General features: G+C 37.5%; 1 long non-coding RNA gene and 1 pseudogene across 2 annotated transcripts; one reads left to right on the top strand and one right to left on the bottom strand.

The window, feature by feature from the left end:
• Window positions 1-2,382: 2,382 nt before the first annotated feature.
• Window positions 2,383-3,554, top strand: LOC147924760 (uncharacterized). 2 transcript variants are annotated; one of them, XR_015587805.1, is made up of 2 exons: window positions 2,383-2,898; window positions 3,159-3,554. It is a non-coding gene; the product is annotated as an uncharacterized LOC147924760 (long non-coding RNA). The 2 variants fall into 2 exon arrangements; XR_015587806.1 differs by having other exon boundaries at window positions 2,681-2,898; window positions 3,086-3,554.
• Window positions 3,555-15,057: 11,503 nt separating this feature from the next.
• LOC104759533 (uncharacterized) lies at window positions 15,058-19,474 on the bottom strand (annotated as a pseudogene).
• Window positions 19,475-24,028: the final 4,554 nt, after the last annotated feature.

The following is a 24,028-nucleotide window of genomic DNA, read 5'->3' as shown; positions in this document are numbered from 1 at the left end:
TCAACTCCTTCAACTTTTTCAATTGTGCAACCATTTGCACCCTTAGATTTATGTAAAATCATTTAAAATAATTTACATTCCCTTGTTATTCAATCAATGATTTGTAAAACTTACTTGAAATCTAGTGTTATTCAAAATATCACAACTTTTTAAAAAACTGCTACTTTGAATGATTTTAAAAGATTTTGATTTGTTTTCTAGTTGAAAATACTCTCCCTCAAAATCCTACCTTTTGAAATAGAATTTTAAAGGATTTCGTAAGAAAAAAAAAACTGTATTTTCTGGAAAATCAAAATTGAAACAGAAACAGTCTCACCTCGTCTTCTAGCTCTTCCCAGAAAAAAAACTGTATTTTCTGGGAAATGAAAATTGCATTTGGCAGTCTCAATGGGAGATATATACAAATGACTGAAGATCATCAAGTGTAGCTTGTCCGAGAGAAAACGATTCCAAGATGCAGGACTATCATTGAGAGATGGAGAGAATCAGATCTTTCTACTAGCTCAATGAATTAAACACGCTCTAGTGATTTCATCTTCAATGTAACAAAATCACCAAGTCTGATTTGATAATTTTGTTTCAGGTATAAACCTTACAAGGATGCTTGGAGACAAATTTCCAAAGCAGCAAGACAGCCGTTTAAGTGCAGAGCCATATATAAGCATGCCTGTGGATATGGATCAATCTAGTAAGATGTATATGTTCAATTGACTAGGTAAATACATAAACGTAATAAGTTTGTCCCTTGTTCTCATTCTGAAACTTAAAATTCAGTAGTAGGAGCTGAAATTTATGTGTGTTTTGATGCAGGATCGAACTTGGATCATGGGAAAATGCTTTGAAGAAGTTTGATGATTGTCCATTCATCCTCGGCAAGCTTAGTTATTGTAAGGACGTTGTCTCTTCTTTCTTTTGAGTTACCTTTTTGTTGTTTCTTTTGCTTATTATGATTTTCTCTTGTTCTGTGATTTCAGGTTTTCAACAGCACTTACTACTACGGTTCTGTTGCAGATAGTAGTTCTCGATGATGATCCATGTAAGAGGATAGGAAGAGATGAGAGCAGTGAGAGCTACGAGTATCCTAAGAGAGAAGCTTTGATCTGTTTTTTTTTTTTTATCATTGATGAGGTACTTGTTACAAATTCTTTGATCTGTTTTTTGTTGTTCATTCTTATTTAGGGTGAGAATTAAATGATGTTGGGTTTTATTTTGCAGGCTTGGCTTGGTGATCACCGTTTAATCTCAGTTCTGATTTTGTGAGGTCGTTAATTGTTTCTTCATCTTTCTTTTGATTTAGCTTTGAGTTAATGGGTTTGAGGAATCAGAATTAAAGGTTTGTTTACTTGTTAATTACTACTAAACCTTAGTTCTGTTGCAGATAATGAAGAGATGATGATTCATGGCTCTGTTACAGATAGCAGCTCTCGATGATGATCCATGTAAGAGGATAGGAAGAGATGGGGGCAGTGAAAGCTACGAGTACCGAACAATACTTGGGTTCACCCCTAGGGGTGAACCTCTCCATTCACCCCCTAATAAAATAAGGCAATAAAATCTGTATACATTATTATAAAATTAAAAAACTTAAACCGCATTTTAATAAATCCAAACCGACATATATAAAATCTAAACCCTAACCATCTCATTTGTGAACCCAAACCGTATATAATTTCGTTCTACTTATAAAATCTAAACCCTAACCATCTTATTTGTGAACCCAAACCGACATATAATTTCGTTCTAATTGTGAAATCTAAACCCTAACATCTCATTTGTGAACCCTAACCGACATATTATTTTGTTCTACTTGTAAAATCTAAACCCTAACTATCTCATTTGTGAACCCAAACCGACATATAATTTCGTTCTAATTGTAAAATCTAAACCCTAACCACCTCATTTGTAAACCCAAACTGACATATAATTTCGTTTTAATTGTAAAATCTAAACCCTAACCACTTCATTTGTAAACCCAAACCGACATAATTTTATTCTAAGTTTAAAAATCTAAACCAAGCCAATATTTAACTTTCTTTAATTAAAAGTATACAGAATTTGTTTCCTTAATTTGGTTTGCTTTTTAATTTAATTTTAATTTATTTTTGAAATAAAATATTAGATGGAAGATTCTGATTGGCTGAGAGAAGAGAGGGTGAATAGAGAGGTTCACCCCTAGGGGTGAACCTAAGTATTTTTCACGAGTACCTAAGAGAGGCTTTTGTCGACAGAATTACATCATCGTCATCTCAGTTCTAAAGGCAGTTTTTTTCTTGTTATAAAGTATCCTAAAATCTCTCAAAATCTAATAATAAATTCTCACCAAATCACAAAGTATTTTTAAAACAATATATAAAAGCTCTAATAAATAACCAAAAAACTTCTAAAATCTCAATCAAATCTTGCAAAATCCTAAAATATATAAATCCCACCAAATCCCTTAAAATACAAGTTCAATACATTCTACGGATTTTAGAGTATTCTTAAAATCCTTTGTTATTCAATTGAAGATTTTTAAAAATCTTCTAAAATCATATGTTATTCAACTTAAAATTTATGTAAAATCTTTTAAAATAATACAAAATCTCTTGTTATTCAATCAGTAATTTTTAAAAGCTACTTAAAATCTCTTGTTATTCAATATATTACAACTTTTTTAAAACTTGCTACTTTGAATGATTTTAAGAGATTTTCTTTTGTTTTTTAGTTGAAAAGTATGACAATCAATATCATACCTATAGAGGTGAAATTTTGAAAGATTTCAGAGAGGAAAAAAGGACTGAAGATCAGAGAAAAAATCCTTTGGAATTTTGAAATCTTTCAATACCCCCAACAATACCTAAAGATTTTGAAATCGCTTGCTGTACCTTCCCAAGATTTTCTTATAATTTTCAGGGAAAGGTATGAGAACAACAATTCTCACTTAGTTTTGAAGATAAAAATATTGAAAATATTGTGTTGTTTCAGTGTTCTTCATTATGGATTCTTTTAAGGTTTGAAGGAATCTGGACCTTTCAGTGATTGCTTTCTTGGTATTAGTTTGATCATGAGTACTAATGAATTATTGTTTGCTCAAAATGTGGTTCAGAAGTTTACGTCACTGCCTCCTACATCTTGTAAACTAGTAAGTAATCAGGATCCTCATAACTATCAAATTTCAGGATCTCTTATGGCCCAAGCTCCTGGGAAGAAAGGAAATGCAGGAATACCGGGCAATGATTTGCCTGATCATAAGCCAATTAGGGTTCGGATCAAAATGGGTTCTGAAATCTTGTGCCAAAAGGTTATAGTTTCCAAGGATCTTCGTCTCAATGGTTCTCCAAATTCATGATCTCCGAAAAAAGCCATGATGATAGTAGCAAACTGCTACCACATACATCTATGGAGAAGACAAGTGAATCTCCTTCCCGCATTCTGATTTTCTTTACCATCATACATGAACTGAGGACATAGCTCCAACTATTGATATGATTTTCTTTTGGTATTGTATTGTAAAATATTTTAAAATCACCCAAAGTTTAATAGTCAAATCTCATAGAATCACATTTCATTTTCTTTTCTTAAAATAGAAAAACTCTAAAACACAATTAAATCTCCTAAAAACTTACTAAAATCTTTCAAAATTCTAAAATATTAAAATCCTACAAAATTATTAAAATATCAAGTTGAATACCCATCCACATCACCAAAACTAAGATGTTCAAAAACGATGCCACGTGCATTCTTCAACCAAAGGTATATAAGAACGAAAAACCGATTTCTAACTTATCTTCTCCTAACCTAAATTGTATTTATGTCTTCTGGAAATTCTCTTCGTCTTCTTTCTTCCAAATAAATGCGACGTTTTAACCCTTTGAACTTACATATTTTCCTTTTTGTTTGTTCAGGATATACATATGGAACGAGTGATGGCGATGTTCTCCAAAATAAAAGAATTACGAGTGACGTTGGTCGAGCGTGAGACGATGTTGTCATCACTATTATAGAACATTCTACGAGGTCATTCCGCCAACGTGTGTCTCTGGCTCTAAATCAGCCACAAATCGTTTTCAGTTATTCTTTGAACGTAAGGTTCACTCTTTTTTAATCCTTTGAATAAAATTTGTCTATTTGATCTTGCTCCTTATTTAAACCTTTCTGTTTTGTTTGTAATCGCTAGCTAATCTGTCTACTAGAATAAATATAGGATTTCGACATTATCATGTCTGGATTGATAGCTAATTTTGTGCTAGAAATTGAATAACATAAAAAAAAAAAAAAAAAACTTTCAACGAAAACTAATTATGTAAATCTTTACTACATGTTTTGCATTCTCATATGTAGTGATTTGATGCACATAATTAAAAGATTTGGTGCTGCGATTCTACCAAGAACAAATTAAGAGTATCAAGATAACTACTACTAAGATTTAGATAACTCTATATATTTCTCTCAGTCCTTATCATATTAGGATTTAGCTCTATCTCTATGTCTAGTTCTATCTCTATCTCTACACATCTCTACTTGTATAAATACCATTCTACATCTACATAAATAAACAAGCTTTCTACAAACTATTTCATGGTATCAGAGCTCTCTAAATTCTAAAATTTTTTTCTCAAAAGCTTCCTCTGCATCTACAACTATGGCTACTAATCCTGATGGCACTCCTGTTACTTCCGGCGACGGTTCTTCTCCTCTAGCCCTTCCTGTTTCTACCTCTGCTTCAACGGAGACTTCTCCCTACTACCTTCATCCATCCGACAACCCTGGAGCTTTAATCACCTCTGTTCTCCTTCGAGGAGATAACTACTCAGAATGGGCAACCGAACTCTCCAACTCGTTGCAGGCTAAACAGAAACTTGGATTCATCAATGGATCTTTTGTTAAACCTGCTGCAGATCCAGACCTTTCTCGTTGGTTAGCAACCAACTCAATGATCGTTGGGTGGATTCGTACATCCATCGACCCAAAGATACGTTCTACGGTGACTTTTGTTCCTGAAGCACACAAACTTTGGGATAATCTACAACGTCGCTTCTCTGTCAAAAGTGGTGTCCGCATCCATCAACTCCGTGATGAAATCAACAACTGCTGCCAAAAAGGACAAACTGTTTAAGAATTCTTTGGTCGTCTTTCCAAACTGTGGGAAGATCTTGACACTTTGAAGACAACCCGCTCCTGCTCGTGTGATGCTTCTTCGGAGATTGAGAAAGAACGTGAAGACATCAGAGTTCACAAATTTCTCTTTGGTCTTGATGAGTCTCATTTCCGCAATGTACGTTCTAAAATCATTGATGAAGACCCTCTACCTGATCTCAACACTGTTTACTCACGCGTTACTCGTGAAGAACAACATCTCAACTCTGCTCGCAACTCCGAGGTCAAAACAGATGCTGTCGGTTTCTCTGTCCAACACGATACCTCCAAGCTTGAAGAGTCTCGTGGTTCTATTGTCGCTGCTGTTCGCACTCGTGATCCTAATCGCTTCTGCACTCACTGCTCCCGTAAAGGCCATGATAGTTCTGAGTGTTTTCTCCTTCATGGTTATCCTGAATGGTGGCAAGAACAACAACGTCAAAACTCTGCATCTGGTTCTGGACAACGTGGACGTGGTGGCGGTCGTTTCTCTAACTCAGGACGTGGTCGTGGCAGATCATATCCTCCTCGTGCTATCTCTAACAACGCTACAACTCCAACGAATGTAGGCTGGAACACCGATCAGATATCTCAACTACTGCAACTACTTCAAACTCCTCGTACTACGATCTCTTCTGAAAAGTTGTCCGGTAAAGCAAAATTCTCTGATATTATTATTGATACAGGGGCCTCTCATCACATGACGGGAAATCTATCTCTCCTTAGTGACGTCTTCGACATTCTACCTTCTGCGGTTACTTTTCCAGATGGGAAATCCTCTCGAGCCATAAAACGTGGCAAACTAGTCTTAAGTCGAGATTACTATCTCCTTGACGTCCTCTATGTTCCTGATTTCAATTGCACATTGATCTCCGTTTCACGTTTGCTCAAACAAACTGGTTGTATCGCCATATTTACTGATACTTTGTGTGTCTTGCAGGACCGTTTTACGAAGACCCTGATTGGAACGGGGGAGGAACGTGACGGGGTTTATTATTTTACGAGTGTTACAGCTGCGTGTGTTCATCGGACTGCTGCTCACCAAATCTCTCCTTCAGAACTTTGGCATCGCCGCCTAGGACACCCTTCTTCTCGTGTTTTATCTTCTCTACCGGTTTTTGATGCTTTGTCTTTATCTTCGCATAATCACACTTGTGAAATTTGTTTTCGTGCCAAACAAACCCGTGAAGTTTTTAATAATAGTACAACGAAATCTTCTCATTCTTTTCAACTTATACACTGTGATGTTTGGGGACCATACCGGACTCCTTCTTGTGGGTCACGTTACTTTCTTACTGTGGTAGACGACTATTCCCGCGCTGTGTGGACTTCCTTGATGTTAGAGAAGTCAGAGGTGGCAAATCTTCTTCAGAACTTTGTTGCTTATGGTGAACGTCAGTTTGGCAATCGTGTCAAGACAGTCCGGACCGATAACGGCACAGAATTCATGGTCCTCTCTTCTTATTTTCGTCAACAAGGAATCGTGCATCAAACTTCCTGTGTGGATACACCACAACAAAACGGTCGCGTCGAAAGGAAACATAGACACATTCTTAATGTTGCTCGAGCATGTCTATTTCAAGCTCGTCTCCCTCTCACTTTTTGGGGTGAAAGTATTCTAACTGCAGCACATCTAATCAACTACACTCCAACTCAAGTTCTACAAGGCAAATCCCCTTATGAAGTTCTATTCAATGCTAAACCAGACTATACTCAGCTACGTGTCTTCGGTTGTCTTTGTTTTGCTCATCGTCGCTCTCGTGATAAAGATAAATTCGGGGACCGGAGCCGTCGTTGCATCTTTGTTGGTTATCCCTATGGCAAGAAAGCTTGGCATCTCTACGACATTGAAGGCAATGAGTTCTTTTCTAGTCGCGACGTTATCTTCTCCGAGGATGTTTTTCCTGGTGTTGACAACACTGACTACGTTACACCGCCTATGAACGCCTGTGATCCTACGGTTGATGATTGGTTGTTTCCAAGTCAGTCCTCAACTCTTATCTCTCCGCCGGCTCTTCCTCCGGTCTCCTCGCAGGATTCCACACCACTACCTTATCCACCGGATATTCCAACTCCTAGTTCTCCTCCACCGTCTTCACCTTCTAGCTCCACTACCACTCCTGCCGATGCTGATCCTCGGACTCCAACACCTTCTTCTCCAGGTCTCCCTGAATTGCTTGGTAAAGGTCATCGACAGAAACTACCATCGGTTCTGTTAAGAGATTATGTGACACACTCTGTGCGCCTAAATAATAAACCCGGTCCACTCCTCTCTTCGTCTGATCTTGGTCTCTCGTTAACGCCCTCAGGTACCACTCTTTATCCCATTGCTGATTTTCACACTGACTCTCGTTTCTCTCCATCGCATCGTCTGTTTATGGCAGCCGTCTTACTTACGGATGAGCCGAAGTTTTACAAAGATGCGGCACAACTGAAAGTTTGGTGCGATGCAATGTCAAATGAGTTCACCGCTCTCGACTTGAATAATACATGGGACATTACTACTCTTCCGCCTGGTAAGAAAGCTCTTGGTAGCAAATGGATATACAAGACGAAGTACCTTTCTGATGGTTCTTTAGAACGTCATAAAGCGCGCTTGGTTGTCCTTGGCAACAATCAGCAAGAGGGTGTCGACTACAAAGAAACATTTGCTCCTGTTATCATGCTCAAGACGGTCCGGTTTCTCCTTCGTTTAGCTGCTGCCAAGAATTGGGAAGTCCATCAAATGGACGTCCACAATGCGTTTCTTCATGGCGATCTCACTGAAGAAGTCTATATGAAACTCCCGCAAGGCTATCCTTGTTCTGATCCATCTAAGGTGTGTCGTCTCAAGAAATCTCTATACGGTCTCCGTCAAGCTCCCCGCTGCTGGTTCTCTAAACTTGCCAACGCTCTCCGCGACTTCGGTTTCTCTCAGAAGTATGCAGATTACTCTCTGTTTTCTAAGGTTCGAGGCTCTGTTTGCATTCATATCTTGGTGTACGTCGATGATTTCTTCATTGCGTGCAATGATACTACGGCTCTTCAGGACTTCAAAGACTATCTCCACAAATGTTTTCATATGAAAGATCTCGGCAACCTCAAATATTTTCTTGGTATTGAGGTGGCACGCAGTGAGGCTGGTTTCTTTCTGTCTCAGCGTAAGTATGCGCTGGATATTATCGCCGAGACGGGTCTTCTTGGCTGTAAGCCTGCTCCGACGCCTGTTGAGCTCAACCATGGTCTTGCTGTTGCTAAAGGTCCTTCCGCGGATGTTCCTCGGTATCGTCGTCTCGCTGGACGTCTTATTTACCTTGCAAACACTCGACCTGAACTCTGTTACATTATTCAGCTGTTGGCTTCTTTTATGCACAAACCACTACAGAAACATTGGGAGGCTGCTCTTCATGTTGTTCGCTACCTCAAAGGTTGTCCGGGTCAGGGCATCTTGCTAAGTTCAAGTCCAAACCTTCGTATCTCTGCATTTTGTGACTCTGACTACTCTGCTTGTCCTCTCACCCGACGCTCTCTCAGTGCGTACATAGTCTTTATTGGTGACTATCCGATACACTGGAAAACCAAGAAGCAAAAGACAGTCTCTCGTTCGTCCGCCGAGGCTGAATATCGCGCTATGTCTGACACTCTTTGTGAGCTCAAATGGTTTAAGGAACTCGCCGAGTCACTCTGTTTTTCCTATCCCGGTCCAATGCGTTTATTTTGCGATAGCAAGTCGGCCATTTACATTGCCACCAATCCCGTATTTCATGAGCGGACCAAACACATCGAGTCTGATTGCCATCAGGTTCGTGATGCTGTTCAAGACAAGCTTATTGCCTTGGAACATGTCTCTTCTAGGACTCAACTTGCTGACATACTGACTAAGCCACTTCCGGGACCACTGTTTGATGATTTGCTTTCCAAGCTGGGTATTCGGAATCTCACACTGCCAGCTTGCGGGAGGGTATCAAGATAACTACTACTAAGATTTAGATAACTCTATATATTTCTCTGAGTCCTTATCATATTAGGATTTAGCTCTATCTCTATCTCTAGTTCTATCTCTATCTCTACACATCTCTACTTGTATAAATACCATTCTACATCTACATAAATAAACAAGCTTTCTACAAACTATTTCAAAGAGGATGATAATCAAGAGAGTTCTTCAGTTCAGAGTATTGAAAACTTTGACATACGAAGAGGAATATGTTCGTGTGTAGACCCGCTCATCTATTTGGAAAAGAAGGTTTGCTCTTCTTTCTCAAATATGTGTTCTTTTAGTTTTTCTAAAGTCCTCTCAATTTTCTAACATGTTTCCGTCGTCATACAATGCTACTCTTGACATAGTTTTCTGTTCTAAATCTATCATATATGTCTCCCATCTTTGTCTTCTAAGACTTGGAATAAATATATATATATATATATATATATATATGCTCGCATAAACAGATTCTATACATGTTTTGATGATTGCAAAGTCAAATAAATATGCTTTTAATAGTTTATGATGCGCACACCTTTGATATTGATAACCATAGGGAGTAACTTCTGCTCATATGTCATAAGCAGAGAAGGGTGTGGAAGAGGCCACCTGGAAAATAAGCAAACATAATTATCACATACGTGATAAACAAGTTACAGTTAGTTAAATACTAATATCTTTTTTTTTTGAATCTAATGTTAAATTATATTCAAAAGAAAAATAAAACGTTTTTACAACTTGTGCAACATTTTTTGAAAGAGAAAATCTGAATATAAACAGTTACATCATTTAGGCTAAAATTCTAGATTGTAGCCACAGTTGGAATGCATCGTCGTCTATCACCCATGAAACCAATGGCAAGAAGCTGGTCTCGCACTTGCCGATCAACCCACTCAATAATGACATCTGCAGATTTCAGAGCCTCACCATGCCTCCGCCCAGCCCATTACGTTCCCTCCAAACCGTATAGATGACCACCTGGAATACATAGCAGATGAGAAACCCCTCCACTAGTGGAAAGTTCAACTGAGACAGATAACCAAGAAGGGAGGTCCAGTCAGTGGTGAACCTAGCTTTCAATAGCCCCTTTGCGAGAGCAGACCATATAGGAGATACAAAATCGCAGCTAAAAAAGAGGTGGTCCCGTGTCTCCATGGTAGTGTTACAGAGCACACAAGTACCTGCAGCCATCCCATTCCACGCAATCATACACATACCCGTTGATAAACGATCCAGAGCAGCCAACCATGCACAAAACGAAAACTTAGGCGTGGCGTGGCCAAACCAGACACCCCTATGCCATGTCATTGTAGCTGACGTCGTTCGAATGTGGTTCCAAGTATCCCGGGTTGAGAATTTTTGCCGAACACATCATTACGGCCTCGCCAGAGCACCTTATCAGGACACTGTCACTACAAGAAAACTTGCATTTTGTGACACCGGTAATCGTCACAAATAGGTCGCAAAACACCAGTTTACGACGTTTGAGCGACGTCCTCAAGTGGTCACAAATTTCTCGTCGCAAAATGACAAGCGTCGCGAAAGTGTCGCAATTTTGCAACGATTTTATGACTACTAAATTTGGTCGGTAATAAGCGACTCCTTTAAGACAGTAAATTTTAGTCGTTAATTAAAGACCAAAACGTGACTGCATTTGGAAACGCGTATATACGACTACGTTAGGACGAGTTGTGCGTCGGGGAATCATGACGAAAATGTGGTCGCAAATAAGTGACAAAGTTCGTCTCAATGTAGTCGCAAGCTAGTAGTAAATTTGACGACGAATTTGTGACCTTTTTGTGATTCATGTGTATTTGAGACGAATTAGAGACTCCTGGTTTGGAGAGAAATGAGCGTGTCATTAGTCGCGAAATAGTGAGAAAAGAGTGTGAAAATTTTGCGACTAATGTGTTAGAGACATTGGGTGGTCAGAAATTTGTAACGTATTGGCAACGATTTTGTTAGCTTGCGTAAATGTTTTGGTCTGAAATTAGTCACAATTTTGAGACTTATTTGTTACCAGGTAGTCACTACTATTATTGTTTTACTAATTTAGAAAGCTGAAATCAAATGCTAAAAATCCTGACAATTCAAATATGAAACCTAAAACACCATATTGACCAAAAAACGCAATCCATAACCAAAACATTAACAACATTCATGTTCCAAACAACATTCTTGTCCCAGAAGAGATAATTCAAGTTCCAACAAAAGAGATAAATCCAAAAGAGAACACAAACATAAACAACAAGTTCAGAATTGTAGAAGAAGATTAATTCTGAGAGGTAGAGGGAATGACTGAACCGTTTTCATTGACGGTTTGTTCATTGGCAGGTATGGAGGCTGGTGTAGTGCCTTCTCCGGTGGCTGGTGTAGTGCCTTCTCTGGTGGCTGGTGCAGTGCCTGCGGCAGTTGCATCCATATAGTCAGCTAATTCTGGATCTTTTTTCTTCATGAATGAGAAAAGGTTCTCCAAGGTTGAGAGTCGAGAAAGGGCTTGTTGGTGTTCTTCATCTTGTTTCACGAGCTTACGACGAGCATCTTCAAGTTTCTGATTCAACTCCAACATATATGAGGGAGAAGAGCTTTCAGAAGTCTCTTTTCTTTTCCCTTTGGCCACGGTTTCAGCAAGTCGTCCAAGCCCAAAAGAATTTCCCTTGTCATCTGTTTGAGTACACTGAAAACATGAACAGAAAATGATTAAAAAGCCAAAAAAATCTGAAAGTAGCATCATGCTCTAGGTATAAAATAAAGACAATGTTAAGAAGAGTTAGACATAAATTACCTTTAGAAAGATCTCATTCTGTTGATCAATAGAGAGATTCCGAATAGCTGAGGTTTCAGATGCGTTCTCAGAATTTGCTGGCCCATCCCCATCCATTTGAGTCATGATTTCTTCCAAGTTTTTCTCGTATGCTTCAGCTACTTGTTTCGCTTTTTGATCGACAAATGTTCCATCAGGTCTTGTATGTGTTCTCAAAAACACTTCTCCAAGAGAAACTGGCCGACCCAATTCCTCCTCCTACAAAAATAGCAAAGGTTAAAAAAAGAAATCGTATAAAGTAAATGTTAGGTTGGTGATTAGAATCAGCAAAACTAATAGGAAAGTACTTTACCAATTCTTGTTGAACTTGCAAGTAAGACTTCTGGCCCGATAAGTGTTTGTGAACACCAAGACCGTTACGATCAGAGTTACGAGAGAGCGATGCATTTTCACTCTTCTCCACTGCATCAGGGGTGACCCAATACTTCCACATGTGTTTCCAAAGCTTTTTGGTAATCCAAATAGGTTTGACGCCTCCCGTTTTAGCTTGACTGACAATTCCTTTCATGCGTTTCTTGGCGATCTTTAAGAATCCTTGCTTGACAAGATCAGTAATAGCTCCATCCCAAGTATACTTTTTCTACAAACAAAAAAATGAAAATTGTTAATACACTAGTAATCTGATTGGACAGCAAACAATGGTAAGAGATACAATACTTACCGCAAATGTCCTGAAATATCTCTCTTGAATATGGAGAGGAGTAACACTCCAGCTATAGTAAGGACCATCAAACTTCCTTCTGAATATTGTGGAAATCACTCTAGACAATTTACCCTTGTCCCTGGTAAACCTGTAAGAAAGGAAATATAAAGTAGATAAACAAAAGTACCGAAACAGAATCAGAATCACAAATCGACATTAGAGAGAATCAAAAGCTAACTCTAACCAGTCCAAAAATCATAAGATAACTCTATCATAAACTCAAACACAAATTCAAAAGCCAAAACAGAAATTACTAAAACGAGAAGCCAAGATTCCTTACCATATGGTCTCAACGCCTTCAATATGGTCCTTACTCAAGACTGGTAGATGATTTCGCCCAGGAAGCTGCAACAAACCGTCAATCAAAGCATCATAATCTAGCGGCACCGGTGGTTCTCGAGCTTCCGGTGGAAATTCCCATTCGCCATCACTAGAATCGTTATCACTCTCAGCCTGTTCCTCTTCCATATACTCATCCTCATCGAACTGTGGCTGACGAGGTGGAGGTGCTTGGTCGTGTTGCGGAAGATTTGGTTCATTCCATGGTCGTTGTCTCAGTGGAAGTTGTGGAGGATTAGTATCTGACAGTTGTCTCTCTGTCTGTTGTGGAGGAGAAAGAGATGGCAGGTTTGTCGGAAAAGCTTGTGGAGCAGAAGAAGACGCTTGAAGAAGCACCGGAGGAAAAATGGTCTGACGCCGTGGATGAGATGACGGAGACGGAGAACCGGAAGGTGTGGCGTTTGAAGAGGGGGTAGACGACTCAGAAGATGACTTTCCACCTACGGATACTTTTCCACCGCCGCGTGTGAGAGGACGTTTCAAACCGCTTGAACCGCCGCGTGTGGGAGCACTTGAACCGCCGACTTGAACCCCCGACGTGCCTGAAGTTTGGGCCGACTTGCCTGAAATTTGGGTCGATTTGCCTGAAATTCTTGGCGCCTTGTTACCTCGGGGAGCAACAGACTTCCCTCCTCGTCCTTTGGTCGATTTACCAGCCATCAATGAGAATACAGAGAGATTGGGTTTAGAGAGATTGAGAAATTGATCGAATTAGAGACTGAAGATAGATTTTCGGGTTGAGAGAAAGAGAGCAAGAGAGCAAAACCCTAGATCTAAAAGGTTATGTCGATATTTACTAAGTGTCGAATGGGTTTTGTTTTAGCTTTAGGAATCTTTCGTAGTCACAAAAGGGTCACAAAATGTTAATTATAATCAAATATTAGGAGGGAGGTTTTGCCGCTAAAAGAAAACCCAAAATTTTAATCTGAAAATCATCCGTCGCAATTATGTCGCAATACAGACGCAAAGAAGTTCGAAATGGTCGCTAATAAGTCGCAAAGTGTAACAAGGAGAGACGAATTTGTGACTAACATCTAAGAGTCACATAATGTTTGTAACGAATTTCTTAACTTATGATCGAAATAACACCTATCTATTGTGATGTAAGGATGATATTACAATAATTAAAAGTCAAGCAAGTTAAATTAGTAAAAACACATGCAATGTTTGTAAGTTATGAAATTGCAAACTCATTACATATCATGTTACATGTTATGGTTTGATTCATTATTAAAAAGATACAAAACCATAAGTTGACTATATAGAATTGCTTATTTTCCCAAGTCTAATGTTGTTGGAGTCATTATAAGACTTATAGTATTGTCCAATTGTCAAAATATGACTAGATAAATGTCCAAGGAAAATACGAGCGTCGCAAAGTCGTTACACATTCGTCCCGAACTCAGGTGTTAGTCGCAAAGTGGTCCCAAAATCAGGCGGTGGTCGCAAATTCATCGTCTTTTTGTAGCTGATTTACGACCACTTTGTAACTGCTTCAAGAAACAGACGCAAAAACGCTACCTTATTGTGACCAATCTAAAGAGTCACAAAACTTTCTAATGAATTTTAAAGCTTTTGATCGATCTACCAGCCGATCTAATCTGTCAGAATCAATGAAATTACAACAATTGAGCAAGATTAATCCTTTACATGACAATAATCATGAAATGCATTTAAGTTATGATCATTACAAAGAATTACTAAACATTACCTAATATATTAAGCAATGTTTTAGATTTTTAAGAAATTCTTACAAATATTTAGAATTCTATAATATTTGTATGCCACTGATTATATTTCTCAAGTCTAATGTTGTAAGTCATTATAAGACTTATAATATTGTCCAATTGTCAAAATATGACTAGATAAATGTCCAAGGAAAATACGAGCATTGCAAAGTCGTTACACATTCGTCCCAAACTCAGGTGTTAGTCGCAAAGTGGTCCCAAAATCAGGCGGTGGTCGCAAATTCATCGTCTTTTTGTAGCTGATTTACGACCACTTTGTAACTGCTTCAAGAAACAGACGCAAAAACGCTACCTTATTGTGACCAATCTAAAGAGTCACAAAACTTTCTAATGAATTTTAAAGCTTTTGATCGATCTACCAGCAGATCTAATCTGTCAGAATCAATGAAATTACAACAATTGAGCAAGATTAATCCTTTACATGACAATAATCATGAAATGCATTTAAGTTATGATCATTACATAGAATTACTAAACATTGCCTAATATATTAAGCAATGTTTTAGATTTTTAAGAAATTCTTACAAATATTTAGAATTCTATAATATTTGTATGCCACTGATTATATTTCTCAAGTCTAATGTTGTAAGTCATTATAAGACTTATAATGTAGACAATTGTCAAAATATGACTAGATAAATGTCCAAGTAAAATACGAGCGTCGCAAAGTCGTTACAAATTCGTCTCGAACTCATGTGTTAGTCGCAAATAAGTCGCAAATAGTTGACCCTTTAACGACTAATTTGCGACATATATATAGTTTATATTGTTTTTTAAAATTGCAGACATTAATTAGTTCTGTTACACCATTTGAACCTGATATTACAATCTAACAAATATCATACAATAGTTTTGTCTCACAAACACACATTAAATGTTAAGGAAAGTCTTAATTCTCATCATCCTCATTGACATTATCATCATCATCATCATCATCATCATCATCATCCTCATCATTATCATCTTCTTCTTCAGATGTTGAAGCATTACATTGGAATTCGTCTTCTGCTTCTGTGTCTTCGATTTCAAAATCGATGAATTCATCGGGAAGATGGTCGACAACCAAACTGTCAACTACGATTTCTTCAATCAAACCCGTCAATCCATCATCAGTTGTTTGCTGCAATATAACTGACTCATTCGCGTTGATGAATTTTCCTTGAACAACATTCCTAGGATTGACTTTGAGAACTGAGAGCCACACTTTTCGTGGTCGTTTAATGCACGGGTATGGAAGATAACAAACTTGATCAGCTTGAGACCCTGCAAAGTTAAATGAATTGATAAGTGTTTGCTGCATATAAACACCAACGTTTGGTTAACAGAACTTTACCTAGAATAAATGGTTCATAGTTATGATATTTCCCTGATTCGAGCACGTCAACAATGCCTCCATCTCTTACTCGAGTGCCTTTACCAATAGTAGGATCATACCATTTACAGTAGAAGAGGGTGATCTTTAATCCTAAAAAACCTGGATATTGAAGTTCAATGATATTTTCCAAGATTCCATAAAAATCATCCTCTTCTGAATCTTCTGAATAGTTTTGTCCTTTGACACATACACCATAATTCATTGTCTTTTTCGTACGTCCATGATCTTGAGTGTGAAACAGGTAACCTCTTGTAAAATAAACGGGCCACGAGATGACACAATTTTCAGGACCTTCGACTATATCATAAACCCATGGAGGAAAAGACTCCTGATCTCTCATTGTATTAACCTATATTACATAATCCACCATATTAACATCATATTGAAGACAAATAAAAGCAAATATTAAGTTGGGCAATATAGATAGTAAATGACTTACATATTGTCCAATCCAGGAAGCAAAATCTTCATCTCTTTTTGATGTGACTTGTTCATCAGACAATTCTGGATATTCATATCGGATTTGGGCTTCTAACAATCTAAGTAATACAAATCAGAGAGAAACAAATATCAAAACAATATCGTTGCACAAACTATTTATAAACATTGACTTAATAATTACCTCTCATGCGGCCGGAAGTAATCACAATTCCGTAGAACATATGCATGTGCGCATTTGTAATCTTTTTAACTTAACCAAATTTCACTACTTACTCCACTAGGACGTCCAGCTTGTGTGAATATATCCGGTACCGGTATAGGATATATGGGCACTTCACCTGGATCATATCGTTTTGCCCTGAAAGAAGAACAATTTTAGCATTTACAATATAAATAATAAGATAATGTAATAAATGTACATAAATTGATTTTACCTTCGAATCCTAGCTGTAGAAATGTTTGAAGCAAAGTAGTGTTCTGAGAAGAAAGATATCTCATCATTTAGGTATGATTGAACTATTGAACCTGCTGGATATCTTTTGTTCTTCGCCTTGCCTTTTAAACGCTTAAACATTCTTTCAAAAGGATACATCCACCTATATTGGACTGGACCACCAAGCTCTGCTTCGTAAGGTAGATGTATAGGTAGATGCTCCATGACATCAAAGAAAGAAGGTGGGAAGATTTTTTCTAAATTACACAAAATCATGACTATGTTAGTCTTGAGCATTTGGACGCGGGATATATCTAATGATCTGCTACTTAAGTCCCGGAAAAATGCTCCAAGCCCTGTAATATAATGTATCATCAAAATTACAATCTTCAATAGACATATGACAAATTTATTAAGTTTATATAAATACCAGATAATGCAAGATGAACGTTACGTGGTAGTAGTTCTGCAAATACAAACGGGAGAAGCCGTTCCATAAATACATGGCAGTCGTGACTTTTCATACCCGAGAACTTTCCACCATTGATGTCTGCACAATTAGCTAAAAATCTGCTACATATCCGTCAGGGAATCTAACATCGTTTTCACCCATTCTAGTAAACATTGTTTCGCTTTGGCCGTCAATCTCCAAATAGGAAATGGAGCTTTTCCTCGATCATCCACATGCAATTTGGGCCGATCACAAAATCGTGCAATATCTACTCTTGACCTCACATTGTCTTTTGATCTATCTTTAACATTCATAACAGTATACATGATGTTATCATGGACATTCTTCTCGATATGCATCATGTCAAGATTGTGTCGTAGCGTCAAATCCGGCCAATATGATAACTCCCAAAGTATACTTTCCTTATGCCAATTATGCCATGTACCATAGCCGTCAACCTTGACTTCATGACCATTTCCACCAACTTCAGAAGTTTTAGGAGGTCGCACATGCCGTATACGCTCATACAGAACTTGCTCACCAGTCAAAGATTGAGGTGGATTGTCGTTTAAAGCATGCTTACCTTTCAGGAAATCTTTTTTATTTTTTCGTAGTGGATGCCCTGCAGGAAGAAATCTTCTATGGCAGTCAAACCAACATGTCTTTCTACCAGCCGGCAACTGAAATGCCTTTGTATCATCCATGCAAATCGGACACGATATTCTTCCATGTGTAGTCCATCCCGACAACATACCATATGCAGGAAAATCACTGATTGTCCATAAAAGAGCAGCTCTAAGGTTAAAATTCTGATCTAATGAAATGTCATACGCTTCCACTCCATTATTCCACAATTCCTTTAACTCCTCGATTAGTGGTTGGAGAAAAACATCAATACCTGCTCGCGGATGATTTGGTCCAGAATTTAGTATCGTAAGAAACAGATACTCACTTCTCATGCACATGTCTGGAGGCAAGTTGTATGGTGTGATGATGACGGGCCACAGCGAATGATTTTTCGACATCCCAAAAGGATTAAATCCGTCTGTACATAATCCAAGATAAACGTTTCTCTTTTCTTCTGCAAATGAAGGATGCAGCTTTTGGAAATTCTTCCACTCTGCTGCATCAGATGGATGGCACATTACTCCATCTTGTGACTCATGCTCAGCATGCCATCTCATCGCTGCTGCAGTTTTCTGTGATTGATACAGCCTCTTCAATCTGTCACCAATAGGTAAATACCACATACGGCTGAATGGTATTCTAGTTCGTCCATCACTAGTCTTGTATCTTGGTTTTGCACAGAACTTACAATGCTCCAAATTCTCGTCTGCTTTCCAATACAGCATACAATTGTCTATACATACATCATATGTATAGTACGGCAAACCTAACTTTCGCATCAAAGATTCTGTCTCGTAATATGAACCAGTTGCTTGATTATCCTCTGGTAAATACTCCCTGAACAACTCAGCCCATCCATCCACGCAACTTTCAGACATGTTATGGTCTACTTTCAAATTCATGAATCGAGAAGCCAATGATAATTTCGATTGACCTTCACGACAGCCTTCATAAATAGGAGTATTCGCAGCATCTAACATATCATAAAACTTTTTTGCCTCATGAGTCGGTTCTTCCTGAACATAATATCCACTTCCATCAGTTGCATTAAATGTCGTCGAACCCTGAAATGCATCATTCACCATCCCAGCATATACATTCCCTATATCATGCTCTACTGATTGACTACCGATAGCATAATCTGCAGTATCATAATGACTACTTGTTCCTGCCCCAGTAACATCATAATCTTCACCATGTTCAGACCAAACAAAATAATGTGGCATAAATCCTCTACCATGCAGATGCGTCGAAACAATTTCTGCTTTCAAAGACTTCTCGTTCTGACAAATTATGCAAGGGCACGGGATTTTACCTTTACCTCTTTTGGCCATTGGCAGCTGAGAACAAGCAAATTCGATAAACTCATCAACACCCGCCGAATATTCTCTCGAGATATTGTTTATCCTTGGATCAATCCGGCTGTACATCCACTCTCTTGATCTAGAATTCCACATTTTTTTTTTTTTTTTTCTTTTTCTCTCTATTTTTTTTTTCCTTACCCAAACCAAAGTGACGAAGAGTGAGGGGAGCTTGATATATATAGGCAAATATTTGTGACGCTTTTGTGACTACATTTAGGAGGTCGCACCACAAAGTTGTTGAGTTAGGCTAACACAAGGGTGTAAAAATTGGTCAGGGGGTTGTAAAAATTCGCCATGGCGGCTGAATAAGCGCCGTGGAGACACTAGAAAGTGGTTGGCGGCGATGATTTTGGTCTACCCGGTAATGCACATAACTCCAATAATAGAACTCTCTAAAACTTCATTTTTTTGCTACAAATCGCTATATTCACCGTAGATTTGTTCCATTTTGATGAAAACACATAAGAAAATGCGCAACAAAACAGAAAAACACCAAAATTTCCGATTGAAACTCGCAGCGGCGCTTAGGGTTTTTAGAGAAGAAGATGAATTGTTTGTAAATTACGTTTTTGCCCATCTGTCGAATATTTGTGACGAATTTGCGACTACATTTTGGGCGTCTCAAAAAATTAGGTGATTAGATACTAATGTTTCCAGCGTTTTCTAAATTTATTTTGCGATTGATTTGTGACGGAACAACAAAACTTTACGAGAGTTACAAATAAGTCTTATTTTGTGACGATTTAGCGATGGCTTTTTGCAACCCCATCAGTTACGTCCCAAATTAGTCGCAAACTACGACCTTTTTTTGACAAGTCTTAAAAACGTAGCAAAAGGGTCCGTAATTTGCGACTACTCGCCGACTTCCCCACATCGTCGTTAATTTGCGACTGATTTGTCTTGGTATTAGTGTTGGTCGTTAATTAGTCACACATACGTTATAAAGTAGTCGCTAATATTTGCGACCACAATTTTCGTCACAACCAATGGTCACATATCGCAGGTTTTCTTGTAGTGTGTTTACGTTGTTGCCACTGCATAAACAAAGCATCCTCAATCGCATTGAGATGGTCAGCGTGGTGTCTTCTCCGTCGCCGAGAAGCCCACACTGCCGCCACAGAGCTTTGCCAACTGATCCCCATATCAATAACTCCTCTCTCACCAACAACATCAACGAGAACACCCATAGTGGACCAGTTATCAAACCAGAAAAACGTTTGTTCCCCATTTCCCACCTCAACTTTACAAAACGTTTTTGCGAGATTACGATATTTGAGAAGTTTAGTCCAAATCCAAGAACCCAAGCTAGTTGTAGGTTTGACCGACCAAAAGGAAACTTGGCGTAATAAAGTCACACAAACCCATTTCACCCATAAGGAGTCACCATTCGAAACGACTCTCCATATCAGTTTGAGACAGCAGACAACATTCACCTCATGAAGAGACCTCAGTCCCAAACCACCCTCATGTTTTGGTCGACAAACCACCTCCCAAGATACCTTTGATTTCCGCACACTCATCTCCACCCCCAACCAGAGAAAAGCATAACACATGGAGTTAATCTCATCCAAACACTCACGAGGCAACCGATAAGCTCCCATCCAAAAATTACAGAGACTCCACAAAACAGAATATATCAAGTTAAAACGACCTGCAAAAGAGAGGTACTGAGCCGTCCAGGGACCTATCCAGGGACCAATCCGTTTCCGAATCTGTTCAATAACGGGGAGCAATCTCTAGTAGTAAGACGCTTTGTTACTAAAGGGAGCCCCAAATAACGAACCGGCAGCGTGCCGATGGCAAATGGGATAGAAACAGGATCCGGAAAGATGCTATATCTCCAGCCAAATAAAGGGTTGATTTTTCCATACTTATTGCTAGACCAGATAGTTTCGCAAACTGAGTGAATACCTCGACAATGCCCTCAATAGAGCAAATTTTACCATCCGAAAGAACCATGATATCATCAGCGAAACTAAGATGGGTGAGACCGAGATTCCGGCATTAAGGATGATAACCAAACAAGTGTTGGCCCGCTGCCTTGTCAAGTAATTTGGAAAGCACGTCCATGCAGATTACAAACATGTATGGAGACAGTGAGCAACCCTGACAAAGACCCCGAGAACTCCTGAAGAAACCAGCGAGTTCACCATTAACTTGGACTGAAAAAGAGGCGGTGGTAACACAAAGCATGATCCAGTGAATGAACAATGGGGGAAACTGCATTGCTGTGAGGACCTTACATTATATCTTTAAATAATTGATTTCTCATCTTCTCTAGATTTGCATAGTAATACCTTACTGGTAGTCTAGAATTCATGTATTACTCTCTCAATACAGTGCAAAACTCCAGTCTGAGTTGGTGGAGGATTGCGTGAGATGATCGTTGTAGAAAAGCTCATCACAGTGACGTGGGATTGGGCCTCTTGCTCCCCCAGAAATAGATTCCAGTCAAGTGTTCGTTTTTCCTAATCTTTTGAATAATAACTATATTCATTTGTTTCTTAGAGTTCTTCTTCCTAGAGTTTTAAAGTTCTGAATCCTAATCATATTAATATTACAACTAGATTCGGACCCGCACATACGTGCGGGGTTGATTTTAAAAACTAAATTTACTAACACATTTATAATTTATTACGTACATGCAGATTATGTTTGTAAACATATTTTTAATAAATGTTATTAACATTCATAATCCAAACTTTTTTGTATCAGTTTAGTATTTGATTTATTTTTAATTCGGTTTAGACAAAAAAATGATCAAATTTGTTTTTGTTATCAGTAAAAACAATTATATTAAAAAATAGTAACAGAAATATGGTATGTCTAATTTAGGACATAAAATCCATCATGTCCTGTATATGTCTCATAACTATGGTTGATTTTTTTTTATCTATTATAGAACATAGTTTAATGTTTTTTCTTTTTCTTTTGAATATTTTTTTGACATTTTTGTGTTAGATAAATTGAAAAATGTGTTACATAATATATTGGAAGCATTAATTTATTTTTATTCTAACATGATCCTAGATTTTGATTTTTGAAAATTTTTAATCTCATCTTATTCCTCCTTCCATCCCGTTTCCGTCCCATTATTCTTTTCTCATTTCCTCAAAATCATGTTCCTACATATTTAGCACACAAACACGTAATAGTTTGATTCAAAACAAAATAAAGTATTTGATGAAGAAAAATAATTTCTTTGAAACATTCAGTTAATAGAATCACACATACATGCCGTGTCAGTTAACATTCTTTTATCTATTGTTTTGTACATGTTTATGTTAGATAAGCTGAAGAAAAAAAAAACATATTTAAAATACTGTTGTTTTACTTTAGTTGTAACATGTTTTTGGATCCGCACATTTATGCATTGATAAAATGATAAGTTATAAGTAGTTTCAAACGTATGTATATCTTAATTCAGTATCCAAGATTTAAACATACTGTATATATGTAATACATATGTTTGAAATCATAATATAAAATCATAAATATTGTTTACAGATATCTCACAATATATAACCAAATTATATTTTTATACATATATATAATTTTGTATTTAATTGCTCGATTTTAATAGATACCGATTTAAATTATTTCTATAAACATTTAGATGATTTTGTATATTAGGTAACATCATAATTTCTTGTTTCCGGATATATCTCAAAATATAAAATCAAATTAAATAAGTTTACATATATACAATTTCGAAATTAATTACCCAAATTAAACATATACATAAATATCAAAATTATTGTTTCCTTAAATTGTTTACGCAAAACTACTTACCTTTTTTGAATTTTATTGCAGATGCTTGTTTCGATTCTGTTTGGATATGGGAGTATGAAAAACAGCTCTGAACAGTTAATACATGATCCGAACAGAATTAATCCAGGGCATATAGGATCCGTGCATTTTTATTATCAAATTTACTTTAATGTCCCTTTTGTATTGTATGCTTTTTAATTTATTCAGGGTCATTTTATGTCATATATTTCAGGATTCATTTTGCCTTGTAAATAATGCTTCCCTTTTAATAGTATAGATTGTCCGTTTAATATGTTAACTTCACACTTATTTATGTAAATCATGAACCTGTAAGAAACAGAGGAGAGTACAAGATATATATATTATTTTTTTTTTCCAACAAATTTTAAACCCATTGTAAGAGGCATGTTGCTCAGCTGTTACCATTCTCGAACTCTCTTACATCTATACTATTAATTCGGGAGTACAAAAGAAGAAAAAAAAAACTTTGTCAAAAATGCCATATAATACCCTTACGGCAAAAGAAAGAAAGAACAAAAAATAAATAAATTAAGGGCAAATAGGTAATCGAATGTGTAGATGGGAAGCGGATCCTAAGTGTTTGGCCATAACCTTATTCGGATCTTAGATATATTAGATGTATCCAAACACTCTCTTCTTCTTAAACCTGTAGGAGAAATCAAAATCCAAACGGCATAATATTTAATACCTACCATATAAGTTCTGTTACTAATTAATCAGCGATTATATACAAAACAGTTTAGACAACTTACCATACGTAACAAACGGCAGCATTTTAAATAATTACCATTTCTTTTCGTCATTTAATATGATAAAGATCAGCCAATCTTAACAATACCGATTTCTACACCTTAA

Source organism: Camelina sativa, chromosome 17 (genome assembly GCF_030686135.1).
Source record: "Camelina sativa cultivar CO46 ecotype springtype chromosome 17, ASM3068613v1".
NCBI lineage: Eukaryota > Viridiplantae > Streptophyta > Magnoliopsida > Brassicales > Brassicaceae > Camelina > Camelina sativa.
The sequence above is the reverse complement of the archived record's forward strand: the minus strand, read 5'-3'. Positions and strand labels throughout refer to the sequence as shown.